Raw genomic sequence first — 12,994 nt, 5'->3', positions numbered from 1 at the left:
TTTTCCATTTCCATAATGCAGTCGACGACAACATCTTTTAGTAATGGTTGTTTCGCACAAAGAGAGAGAAAAGTGAACAAGTGATTGAAAGCTCTGTCGGAACTCATTGCCTTTTCTAAGGTGGCTGTTATTACTGTGGTCATTGTTTTTGGGTAGCTTGGGTTTGTATTGGCTAGAATTTCCTGAGTTGTGTGTAGCTTTCCTTTTTCTAGTTTCTCTAGAAAGTCGGTCCAACCGAAATTTGAAGCTATTTCACCTTCCCGAACTTGTCTTACAAAGACGGCGGCGCTGGCCAAAGCAAGCGGCTGGTGGTCCAATGAATGCCCAACTTTTTCTTCCATCTTGTCATCAGTGACACCAGAAAGGAGCCCCAGCAAAGAGCTGGCATCATCAGGAAGCATCCCTTTGCTTACTGAGACGTGCTGAATGGAGGAGCTTGTTAGAGGAATAAACTCGGTGTCTTGTGTTGTTATTAGCAACTGCCCACCCATCCATTGTTGGTTTCCTGGATCTGCCAAATAAGTGCGTACATGAGGCAAACTAGTGACATTATCAACAACCAATAACCACGATGTGTAAAGCCTAATCTTTGAACTGATTAGTGCTTTGATATTTGCAATTTTCTCGTCTGTGCTCAAATCTTTGTAATTACGAGTGTCTTTAACTGAGGAATCCGGACATTTACAATGTCGAGCGAAGGACGCATACGATTCCAAAAGTGTTTCTAAACTTTCGGCATTAATTGTCATGACAAATGAAATCGCAGACGGAGCTTCTTTGCTCTCTTCGAAAAATCGCTTGCCTGCTAGATGGGCCAGCTGAGATTTTCCACTTCTAGGGTTTCCGGATAAATACAAAGTGCTAAGCTGTCTTTGTTGGCATTCTTGAGTTCTATGAGGTGTTGTGTGATTTTATCAACCTCCGATCTGCGAGGGAAGACGTCATGTGTAGGTTTAGGAGGGAGAATACAAAATGCGAAGACTTCGTTTAGCAACTGTTCTTCAAGGGTCTGTACTTTTATTAGAACTTTTCTCAACTCTTTCGTCGTGAAACTTGTCTGAGTTTGAATTGCACAGATTGGTAGAGTCGGAAGACCGAGTGCGTCAAATGCAGTATTCACCTTTAATATCGCATTTTGAAAATCTTTGCTGGAAAGGTAGCCTCGTAACTTATGTGCAAATACTTTATTGCGAAATATCCTGAGGTCATTCACATTTGATTCTACAGTTGGACTGAGATCGCTGATGCAATCGGAATAAAGAATGGCATAAAACAGCATGGTAAAATCTCATTCCGCTCTGTCACCATTGGTCATAGTTTTCAAGAGACGGGCGTTTCTACTTCTGTTTCGTGGGGATTCATGGCTCGGAAAGTCATTTCCATTTTTCGGTTCATCTTTCCATTCTCCCAGCGTTACCTGGTAGCGATTATCCCATTCTCGTTTGGAGATTGTTCGAAGGCCTTCAGCTAGTACATCGGTGACAATGTAACAGATCCTGTAGTAATTCAATTGCTCTTCAGTATATTCCATTGGAGCAGCCATTTTCAATCAGACCCTTTACAAAAGCAGTGTCTCCGTTAGTCAAGTCGGTTAGTTGTAACAGGTTTTACTACGATTATACGTTGAGTAAGACACGGAGAAAGTTTTGGGACGGGGATCTGACCCTTGAGTAGTCACTGGCTGTTTTCTTCGTTTGGTAACTAAAAATCAAGACTTCTGCGTCGTCAACCGTCAAATTTGGAAGGCCTTCAAAGGAAGGCAAGCGACACTTCGCCAGTGGAAACGGAGCTGGTTTTTCGATTTTAATCTCAAAACTTGGTCGCCAGGCTTTCATCGCTTCTCACTCGACTGAAAATTGTAGTATGTATTTGTTAACTGGTAAGTTTGTGTTCACCATGGAGGTAGAGAAAAAGGGATAATAAATATTTACTTTTGAGAAGGGTGCGGTCTCACGAAGTTTTTCCACAACCCTTGCGAGGACAAGAAGACGCCCAAAAACATCTCACAGCGAGATGTTCAGACTGAGAGGAAGCACTGCGGTCACATCTAGTGGCATGGACCACACTTGAGATGCTAAACCAGGACTGTGCGTGGTGGAGAAGGGAGATTATTAATGGCTCATATTCCCGGAGGAGCCTGGACCAAAGTAACGGATCAATTTCAGTATCTGAGCAATTGCACACCCACCCCTCTCTTAACACAACAACAGTCAAATGACAACGAGTTAGGGTTAACGTTGGTTTAAGGGAGGAGAAGCTTAGCAGTTGCTCAGATACTCACATTGATCCAAACAAACGCGATATCTACAGATGATTTAGACTAAGTTGGAAATATCATTTACATACTTATACTTTGTGAAACATCAGAATTTGAATTTACCGTGAAGAAATTTATTTTTTGAGTAGTCTTAGGGAGCAGTCTCACTCATCGCCTGGGAAAGGGAGAGGTGAAGGGTTTTTGGGATCACATGTTTTTTGGGAGGTGTAGTGGGGGATCAATCATCTCCGAAAGAGTATAGAAGGGGGACTACAGAAGACTGACTGCTAGTTAATCGCTAATGAAGCAGGAGAGATCATAGGAATATTATAGAGCTTTATATGTGCACGATCCTTCGCAGTAAAGCACTATTTGAGCAATAGTGAAAATCAGACCTGAAAAAAATTTCAGGCCTGTACGGGATTCGAATTTTTTTCGGGTCTGATTTTCACTATTGCTCAAATAGTGCTTTACTGCGAAGGATCGTGCACATATACGTTTCATAACCGCAGTTCATACATATGTTTCATATGTTTGTTGTTGTTTGATTTATCATCTACGGGTTTATGTCGAATTAACTTGATGGCCTGCTCCCAGTTGGCTTGTTAGCTCAATTGGTAGAGCGCTGCACTAGTATCGCAGAGGTCAGTGGTTCGAATCCCGTACAGGCCTGAAATTTTTTTCAGGTTTGATTCTCACTATTGCATAAATTAGTCATGGCGTGCAGACATGTTTTTGCAGTCGTGCTTCTATTGACTATTTTCAGCGTTTTACTTGGCCAATTTACTTCAATTACACCTGAATTCGATCGCTCTACAGTCAGACTCTTCATTGGGAAGGAAATATCTGCTCCACCTACATTCAACTGTAAGTCAAAGCCTTCGAAATGCACACCTTGCGAATTGAATTTGAAGCTCCACGCGTTGTTGCGGTTCGTCAAGCTTGGCCAATTTTGTCTGTGTATTCTTCTATCTGGCGATATTGCCGTCACTCCAGGACCTAATAACCTTCAACCTCCTGTAGGCTTCAGAGGTTTATCAGTCTGCCACTGGAACATCCAACGACTGACTGACACCAAATTGGAAGAACTATCGCTAATGCTCACCTCGAACAACAACAGTGCTGCTAAACTCGACGTCTTAATTCTGACTGAGACGTTCGGATCAAGTAAAATTCCAGACAGCTATTACATGATACCCGGCTACACATTACACAGAAAAGATCGAATCGGGAAGAAAGGTGGCGGCATAATTGCGTATGTAAATGAGAAAGTTATGGCTTCACGTCGAAGAGATTTGGAACTGGATGATCTTGAAACTCTCTGGCTTCAAATTTGTCCTCATAAATCAAAGAGACCGATTTTGATATCTGGTGTTTACCGTCCACCTTCAGCCAACAAAGATTATAATGAGAGCTTGGGTAAAAATATTGAAAATGCCCATCTCCAAAACAATGAATTGATTATTCTGGGAGACTTCAATTTGGATTATATTGATTTCAACTGTTATTCAAAACATTGTCTCGCAAAGGCACTGAACAGTCTTGGATTAACGCAGATGGTAAATGGAGTAACAAGACCTGCCTCTGATGCGTGCTTAGACCATATTTATTCGAGTCATCCTGCTAGAATTAGAGAAGTATCCATAGGTAAATCTGGACTTTCCGATCACCTTCCGGTCACCATCTTGAGGTGCTACAAAACCATGGATGCACAACGTAAACAACATTCCAAAATCAAATACAGAAATATCGACAAAATTAACAAAGAGTGCTTTCTGCGAGACCTAAGAGAAGCCCCTTGGGATATCTCCTTTGTTTTTCGAGATGCCGATGACATTGTTGAATCTTGGTACAAAATCTTTAATGACATTCTTGATAATCACGCACCTTTAAAGTCCAAGAGTGTGAAGAAAATCAATCAGCCGAAATGGTTCACTAATGATCTATACAACGAAATAAATAAACGCGATAATCTTCTAAAGAGGGCCAGGAGAACACAAAATGAGCAAGATTGGTCTGCTTTTAAACTGGTTAAAAACAAAGTGACGAGGAAACTAAGAAATGCGAAGGAACAGTACTTTAAAACTCAGTTCAGTAAAAATCAAAAATGTCCAAAGAAACTTTGGTCTTTAATTAAAGACCTATCTAAAGATACAAAGAATAACGACGACTCCGTCCCTACTGCTGACGAAAACAACAACTTGATAAAGGATGACCATTCAATCGCTGAACGCTTTAACCGCTTCTTCGTTGATGTATATAAACGTCTCATAAAGGCGGCACCTGAACTTCCTTATGATGCTCTTCCTGGTCCACCAGACAAATCTAACAGTCAAATTGAGAATCTTATTCCGCAAATAACTCCTAGTGAAGTTAACGATTATCTTCTAAGTATACCTACACACAAAGCCACGGGAATCGATGGGCTTGGTGCCAGAGTTCTAAGGATTGCAGCTCCTGAAATATCATGCTCCATAGCTAAAATTATAAATCACTGTATTGAAACTTGTACATTTCCCTCACAATGGAAAATAGCAAAGGTTAAACCTCTATTCAAGAATCAAGGAAACAAGCAAGATATTCAAAACTATCGTCCTATTAGTATTTTGCCTATTCTTTCTAAAGTCTTTGAAAGACACATCTTCAATGCTGTGAACACCTACTTAACAGAAAATTCACTTTTATACCGCTTCCAATCAGGGTTCCGTAAAAACCACTCCACGGATACTGCTTTGTTGTTTCTTCTGGACCAAGTCCTTCTTGACCTTGATAAGAACAATGTCAGCGGCTTAGTTTTTGTGGACTATAGCAAGGCATTCGACTTGATCAATCATGACATTCTCCTGGTAAAGTTAAGATCATATTGATTTCCAGATAATGTTGTAAAGCTATTGCAGAGCTATCTACTCAATCGCAAACAGTGTGTTACTGTAAATAACTCGACTTCGTCACAACTTATGCTAACCAATGGAGTTCCTCAAGGTAGCATATTAGGACCTCTACTATTTTTAATGTTCGTCAATGATCTTCCCGAAGCTGTTGGATCGGACTCAATTCATGCCTACGCGGATGACACCACATTTAAAGCCAGCGCTAATATCGATAATGCACCTTTGGAATTGGAACGACGTCTTCAAGAATACATGGATAAATTAAGTAAATGGTCTAGCGAAAATGGGATGGTCCTAAACGCCGTTAAAACCAAAGCATTACTTATCACCGGAAAGAGGCTACATTCATCATTAGTTGATGGCAATCACCTGTCAGTGACCCTTGATGGGGCCGAAATAGAACAAGTAACCTCTTATAAACTGCTTGGTGTAACACTCGATCAAGATCTTACATTTAGTGACCACATTTCTAGCCTAAAGGCCAAGCTTTCTCAGCGTATTGGTTTATTGAAAAAGATAAAGAGATACCTTCCAATAAAAGAAAGACTCTTATACTATAACGCCTTGATTAAACCCGTCCTTATGTACGGGAGCATGGTTTGGAATATCTGCGACGTTAAAGAACTCCACTGTCTCCTAAGGTTACAGAAAAGGGCTGCCCGAGTAATTCTTGGAGTGGACTCTTATTCTAGAAGTGTTGTAAACTTTAGTAAACTAGGCTGGTTGCCTTTTTTTGATGAAATCAAACTAAATAAGTGTACAATGATTTTTAAGAGCCTTAAAGGCGATGTTCCGATTTACATCAGAGACTTGCTCAAGACGAACAGTTCTGTACACAATAGGTCTACTAGACATGGCAATTTAAATTTAGTGTGTCCCAAATACCTAAGAAATAACGATGGTGGCAAGGCATTCAGTGTTGACGCAGTTAAGTTATGGAACAGCCTTCCCCATGATATCAAAAATAAGCCAAGTATAAAACTATTCAAAACAGCTGTGAAAAAGCATTTTATAAGCTCATATAAAAACCTGGACAACTTTGAAACAATATTAAGCAATAGCACATTATCTAATTTTAATTTTTTATAAATTAATTTTATCTTTCTGAATATTTTTAATATATCCTGCTATTTCTATCATAGAATTTTGTAATTATTTATACATTTATTTATTTATCAGTTTTTTGTAATGCTGTATAATCTAGTTAGAGGGCCACAGGTTTGTCAGCTTTTCAGCTGTTACGTGTCCCCCTCTATAAATAAAGTCCTTACTTACTTACTTACTTACTATTGCTCAAATAGTGCTTTACTGCGAAGGATCGTGCACATATACGTTTCATAACCGCAGTTCATACATATGTTTCATATGTTTGTTGTTGTTTGATTTATCATCTACGGGTTTATGTCGAATTAATTTGATGGCCTGCTCCCAGTTGGCTTGTTAGCTCAATTGGTAGAGCGCTGCACTAGCATCGCAGAGGTCAGTGGTTCGAATCCCGTACAGGCCTGAAATTTTTTTCAGGTCTGATTTTCACTATTGCTCAAATAGTGCTTTACTGCGAAGGATCGTGCACATATACGTTTCATAACCGCAGTTCATACATATGTTTCATATGTTTGTTGTTGTTTTATTATAGAGCTTTATAGGGAATGAGGTAAATTGTACTTTTATAAAATACCGTGGTCATTTTCACATTGTCACACAGATCAAAGATCTCCTCGGCCATCAAGGAGAGAAAAAAGGTCTCCAAACACACAACTTTAAGAATAAAGGCTGATAGTTTCCAAAGAAACTGTTTGGGGCTGCGTCGGTGGGCGGTGGGGGTAACGAAATAATTTGAATATATCAACAAAGTTGAAATGGTAAATTGGCCACCGTTACGCTTATAAAAGCTGACGTTTCGAGCATTAGCCCTTCGTCGGAGCGAAGAGGGGAATTGTGGGTTGTGTGTGGTTTTAAAGGCAGAAAAAGGAGCTACGTGATTGGTGGGAACATGGCAACGAGAAAAACACGAATAAATTAGTGGAATGAAAAGCGTTCGTTGATATCTGTGGGGTTTAGACTGCCGGTTTGAAAGATGAGCTTTTGTTCAAGAGTTTTCCGGCTTTCCGTGCTATCTAAGTGTAAGGAAAGACCGCAGATTGCCATACATTGCTTAGAATGGTTAGGTAAGTCAAAATGTCTAGCGACTGGTTTCGATGTGTCCTTGTCATTCCTCTCCACGTCGCGAAGGTGTTCTCGGAATCGGTCACCTAGTCTTCTGCCTGTTTCGCCGATGTAAATCTTTTTGCAATAAGTGCAAGTTATGCAATAGATTACATTGGCAGAGGAGCACGTGAAGTGATCGGTGATCTAAATGGATCGTTTGGGTCCCGATATTTTCTCAGTGTTGTGAATGAAAGGACCCGTTTGGCATCGTGCACGAGCGCATTTAAAAGTGCCTGGTTGGTCTTTAGTCTGTGCGCGTCGTGTTAGAGTTCTGATAGTTGTGGCTTTGGTTACGATACGTTGACGACACATTCACCGCCGTTCGACACGACGAAATTGACGCATTCTACCACCGCCTTAACGAACAAAACACTGACATACAGTTTACCACAGAAGTCGAAGAAAATGGCAAACTTCCTTTTCTAGACTCCCTGGTAAGCCACAACGACAACTCATTACGGACGACAGTTTACAGGAAACCGACACACACCGACAGAATACTAGACGAGTCATCCTATAACCCTACATCACACAAAGCCACAACTCTCAGAACTCTAACACGACACGCACAACTAGTATGCGACTCGACAGACAGCTTATCCGACGAGAACATTTACTACCGTGTTTTTACGAAGAACAACTACAACAACGACTTCATCCGACGAAACACTCACCGACCCACTATGACTACCGAAACAAACGACACCGCAACCCCTACGAGAACCATACCGTACATAAAGGGCATGTCTGAAAACATCTCGCGCATCTTACTACCCTACAATATCCGCGTCGCCCAGAAACCCATCACCACACTACGTCAGTTACTAACCAACGTTAAAGACAAAGACGAACCGAGGAACAGACAGGGAACGACTTATAAGATCAATTGTTCCGACTGCCAAGCCTCCTACATCAGTGAGACTGGCAGAAACCTCACAACAAGACTGACTGAACACAGACGGGCGACGAGGAAAGGTGATGTCAGCAATCACAGTACTGAACACCATCGACTTACCAACCACAACATTGACTGGGACTCTGTGCAATGCCTAACCTACAGCACTGACTATTTTCAACGACTGACTCTGGAAAGCTGGTTTACTAACTTAGAACAGACTCCCCTAAACAGATGTCAACACTTACCCGCTCCATACAAACGACTCATTCACGATATAAACATCACAAACGACCGAAAAAGAACGACCTAACTTTACCGACAGATCGAAGCAGACCAATCACGACCGACTTACGTCACTTGAGTCTTACAGCCTATAACATCACGGCAAAACCAACCGATCATTTCACACGAACTGGAATGAAAACATTCTACTGACAACAATCATTCACTTGACTCTGATGATGACTTCCGCACAGGTTGTCGAAACGTCAGTCACTACCACCGACAACAGTCCTTCTCAGGACTACACTCACCCGGACGATCAGACTACACCTTCACATGTTACCCCCGGGTTCAAGCCATTTACTGCAAAGGAACCTGATTCTATTATACTGTCTCTTTATTTTTTTTAATTGTTTTTGAATGGTTGTAAAAATAACGAAAAAATTGTGCTTTTGAAAGGGCCTGGTAATCAGTCGAAAGATAGGCTCTCTGTTACTCTGTTTTTATGTATGGAGGGTTGCCGAGAGGAAGGAAATTTCTGTAGATTTGAAGGTATTTAGCGCTAAAACGAAAGATATATGTGACTTTTCATGGGAGGAAATCTTTTTCATATTGTAAATATTTTTCCCGCCAAAAGACTTTCTATAGTATACTTTTTGATGAACACTAAGCACAATTCAAAAGTGCAAACTTCTTTCCAAACGACAATTTTCCCGCCAAAAGACTTTTAAAAGTGCAAGATTTCTAATCATTATTAACCCAACACTGGGCAGACATCGCTCTTCTTGATGCTCTTTCTTTAAAGAGGACACCGATGTGTAAGCGAGACATCTCATAAACTTTATTTTGATCAATAAATTCCTTGAATCTTGTAGCATCATCTTTCAAACCTAAAAGAAAAAAGAAATAATTCAATGGCAATGTCATCGAGGAAAATCTTATCATGGTAATTGCCTCCTGTTCTGCAAAAGATATTTTCTACTCGTTTATACTTTTCACTGTGTTAACCTTCTAACTCCCAAAATCTGATCACTTTCAATTCTCCCCTCCAGCTGCTACACATTTTCTTGTAAATTAGTTACGAGAATTTGGTGTTAGATCAAGGTAAAAACTTCTACCTGATAAGTTTGAGGTTTCTCATTACTTGTTTACTGAATAATGTCTGGGATATTGTATGGAGAAGTTAAATGTTAATCACTACTGGGAGTTCAAGGGTAAATTTATTATCGACCATGTCAAATGAAAATCTGAAATCGGGGGAAACTTTATAATACTGCTGAACACAAGAATGAGAGAACTCAAGCTATGACTTGTATAAATGCAAACAATAAAAAGTATATGTTGTGGCTCAAATTTTACCTTTGGTTTAATTTTTTTTAAACTGGTTTAGAATTTTCAACCTGGTTTAAAACTTTTAAGCGCACAGCTCATAGACCACTTTCATAAACGGCTGCTGGATTAATATTCTTTTGTTTAAATTTAAATTAGCCTTTCTGGCCTCGTTCTCCAGTACAAAATTCAAAAGAAGACATTATCTCAAGCGAGGCAAGAAAGGCTAATTGAAATTTAAACAAAAGAATATTAATCCGGTAGCCATTTTTGAAAGTGGTCAATTCTTATTTATTTTAATGTCTCTGAAGGACCACTACACCAGCCCATGTTGGTGATATAATAGAACATTCATCAGTTCGGCAGAAATAGCTGTAAAAAGCTTGCAACCTTATTCATTAGCAGAATTTGTCGAGAAGAGACATGGTCAAATTTTTTTCCTGCTTATTTCAATTATTTTTTTTAACAAAATCAGTGCATCATGATGTTCTATAAACATTTTGAGTTCCCTTGATACATCATGACAATGCAGGGTTGGAAGCTCAAATTTGCACTTTTTTAAAAATCCTAAGCTAAATATATCCTTCATGGTCTTCACGATGTAAGGTTATTTATTTTGCCTGGTGGAATGGGTGAATGGTTTGGGGGAGGGGGGGGATCACATAGTTTTCAGGTTAAGGACTTAGCAGCACTGGGTTCCCTGTCTACATCGTGACAGTACGGAGTTGGAAGCTCAAATTTGCTCTTTTAAATCCTAAGCTAACTATATGCTTCATGACCTTCACGATGTAAGGTGCGAATCATTATCATCCTATTCCCTAAGGGAAAGGGTTTGGGGGGATCACAAGGTTTTCTGGGGGAATGGAGGGGGAAGTATTAAGGGAGGGGGGACTATAAATGATATACCTGTCAATCAAATTGCTGATGAGAGGGAGGGGAACATAAAAATATTACAGACCCTTGAGATTTTTTCGTGACACTACCAAAACTCGTCGCCAACATAGAACAAAGGGAGGACTATCAAAAGCTAGCTGCCAATTAAGTTCCATTGAGAGGGGGGGAGGGGTCATAAAAATACTGCAGAGCCTGATGGGAGGATCAGATAAGTTTTTCGTGCTACAACTAAAATCCCCTAAACCCCCCCCCCCCTCCAGGCAATAAATAACGACTGGTTCCTGATCATAACCCGTGTTTACATCATATTTTCATTTGTCAATAATTTGAAAAAACTAATTTCAAAGTAATTTGGTCCTCTTGAATTTCCGCAGTCAGGCTTAAAGTGATCCATGTTCTCTTAGAACTATATTTGATTATTTGCCTCAACCATTGAAAAAATTGTGATTGCATAACCCTGCATTTGCTCTCGATATGACTAAAATTAAGGCCAATTTTGCGTTTCTGAGCAGCACAGCGAAGCATAATGGTGGTTGTTTGTATAGGTAGATACCAAACCTTTCGAGAAAAACATGGTTGCCATGGCAATCTAGAGAGAGGTCACACCCTACTAGTGACTAACTCAATTTTTGTTCGAAGCCTCTTAGATTACACAAGGCTTTAAAAAAAAATCTCATGGCGACGAGCTCTCTCAACAAAGAAAAAACATTTGGAAACATTTGTTAAAGGGGTTTTGACGGACTAGGCTAATAAAAAACGAGAAAGAACAGCAAAAGTAGCCGTAGAATGCATGCTTAAAAAGTGTAAAAAAAGTGTTCTGTGTGATATGCTAAGATGGCGTTTGAAGGTTGCTTTTAAGTAAGTGTGAACGTCTTCGCTGAATTTATCCTGCCAAGCACATTTTCACTGAAATATATATTTTTTGCGTTTTATATCGTATTAAGTGTTAATTTTCAATCAAAACCACATGTCCCTAAAAAAAACTTCCCCACTGCGGAATGGGGATATAAACATTATTAGATGTTTTCAAAGGTTCTTTTAGTGAAATAATAGCCGCAGTTTTCTCTTTACTACAAGGTTTCTCAACGTTTCCTTTGATAATAGTTATCTCTGTACCACGATGAGCATAATCAAGAAAAACTCCTGTAAACAGCACAGTTTAAACTCAACTGATTTCTTCATGTTTGGTCCATATTTCCTCAGAATGCCAGAGATATGTATTAAATGTTTCTCTCACCAAAAGAGTTATAAGTGTATGCTCAAACGCATAACAGGGTCTACAAAATTTGCTTAGCCCAATCGAAAAGCTAACTTGTATATAAAAAAAGTTATTTTAAAACAGCTGTTTTTAAGTTACTGGAGTGAATAGATAGAAAAGGGGGAATGGAAGGACCCCTCTTCTGGTTGCCATGGCAAACAGTCATCGCAAGTACAAATTGGGAGTATGGAGAATTTACTGACCATTAGGGTCGTGGGGGGGGGGGGGGGGAGAGGAAACCGGTAAACTGTGACACAACCAAAATCCGCCGACCCACCTATCCAGATGATAAATCATGACCGGTCCTTCAATCAAACTAGAAACTATGCATGTCAATCAAGTGTCCTGAGATAGTTTATTAGATAGATAGTTTATTACCAAATAAAATACATTGCAGCCATAGGCTGAATTGCGTGCTTTTCACAATCTTTGATTATATAAGACTATATGAGACAACCAATTACAAAAATGCTAAGACTTAAATAAAATTACTAATATAACAACTATAACTAATATACAGCAGTGGAAAAGCTAAAAATCTAGGTTAGCACACGCGCACATAGCCGGGATAATTGAAGATTTAAAACGATCAGTGCGAAAGCGCGGCATGTTAAAAACGCGCCGGTGTCTAGTATTGTAAGCTGAAAGATGTCTATCTGGCAGCAAATTATATAATTTGTGAGATGGATTTGAGACAGACAAAAACAGAACAATTAACAATTGGTTCATGCTTTAGCGTGCACTATCGAGTTATGGAGCACGCGGGAAGTTTGGAGAGCACGAAAGAAGCGTAAGAGTTGCCCGAGGCGATAGCCGAGGGAAACTCTAGCTTCTTGAGTGCTCTCCAAACTTCCCACGTGCTCCATAACTCGATAGTGCACAGCTGAAAGCATGAACCAATTGTTTTAGAACATAGCCGGTGGAATTGTGCATCAAATCCGACGCGAAAAACGGACAACAATATCAGTTGAAGCGAATCGTGACGGCGCTGTTTCCGAGTCTCCTTTTCCTTTGTTTTTCTCTCTTTCTGCCTCATT

General features: G+C 39.9%; 1 non-coding gene across 1 annotated transcript; it reads left to right on the top strand.

The window, feature by feature from the left end:
- Window positions 1-6,582: 6,582 nt before the first annotated feature.
- Trnaa-agc (transfer RNA alanine (anticodon AGC)) lies at window positions 6,583-6,655 on the top strand. The gene has a single exon. It is a non-coding gene; the product is annotated as a tRNA-Ala (tRNA).
- The last annotated feature ends 6,339 nt before the right edge of the window (window positions 6,656-12,994 follow it).

This window comes from Stylophora pistillata, chromosome 5 (genome assembly GCF_964205215.1).
Source record: "Stylophora pistillata chromosome 5, jaStyPist1.2, whole genome shotgun sequence".
In the NCBI taxonomy this organism is placed as follows: Eukaryota; Metazoa; Cnidaria; class Anthozoa; order Scleractinia; family Pocilloporidae; genus Stylophora; species Stylophora pistillata.
This window is presented reverse-complemented; position numbering and strand designations above follow the sequence as displayed.